Here is a 705-nt window from a genome sequence, read left to right as displayed (position 1 = left end):
TATCTATGTTTGTGTCTTGTGATCATTAGTATCTTAGTGTCTATGCCTTAAAGTTATGAATGTCCTATGAATCCATTACCTCTCTTGAATGAAAAATGTTCTTAATTGAAAAAGAGAAGAATTGCATGAATTTTGAATTTTATAACAGTTTAATTATTTTGATGTGGTGGCATTACTTTTGTCTTCTGAATGAATGCTTAAACAGTGCATATGTCTTTTGAATTTGTGGTTCATGAATGTTGGCTCTTGAAAGAATGATGAAAAGGAGACATGTTACTGAGGATCTGAAAAATCATAAAAATGATTCTTGAAGCAGAAGAAAAGCAGTGAATACAAAAAAAAATATTCGAAAAAAAGAAAGAGAAAAAGAAAGAAATAAAGTTGTGATCCAAGGAAAAAAGAGTGTGCTTAAGAACCCTGGACACCTCTAATTGGGGACTCTAGCAAAGCTGAGTCACAATCTGAAAAGGTTCACCCAATTATGTGTCTGTGGCATGTATGTATCCGGTGGTAATACTGGAAGACAGAGTGCTTTGGGCCACGGCCAAGACTCAATAAGTAGCTGTGTTCAAGAATCATCATACTTAACTAGGAGAATCAATGACACTATCTGGATTCTGAGTTCCTAAAGAATCCAATCATTCTGAATTTCAAAGGATAGAGTGAGATGCCAAAACTGTTCAGAGGCAAAAAGCTAAAAGCCCT

Source organism: Arachis duranensis, chromosome 10, assembly GCF_000817695.3.
Source record: "Arachis duranensis cultivar V14167 chromosome 10, aradu.V14167.gnm2.J7QH, whole genome shotgun sequence".
Taxonomy (NCBI): Eukaryota; Viridiplantae; Streptophyta; class Magnoliopsida; order Fabales; family Fabaceae; genus Arachis; species Arachis duranensis.
This window is presented reverse-complemented; position numbering follows the sequence as displayed.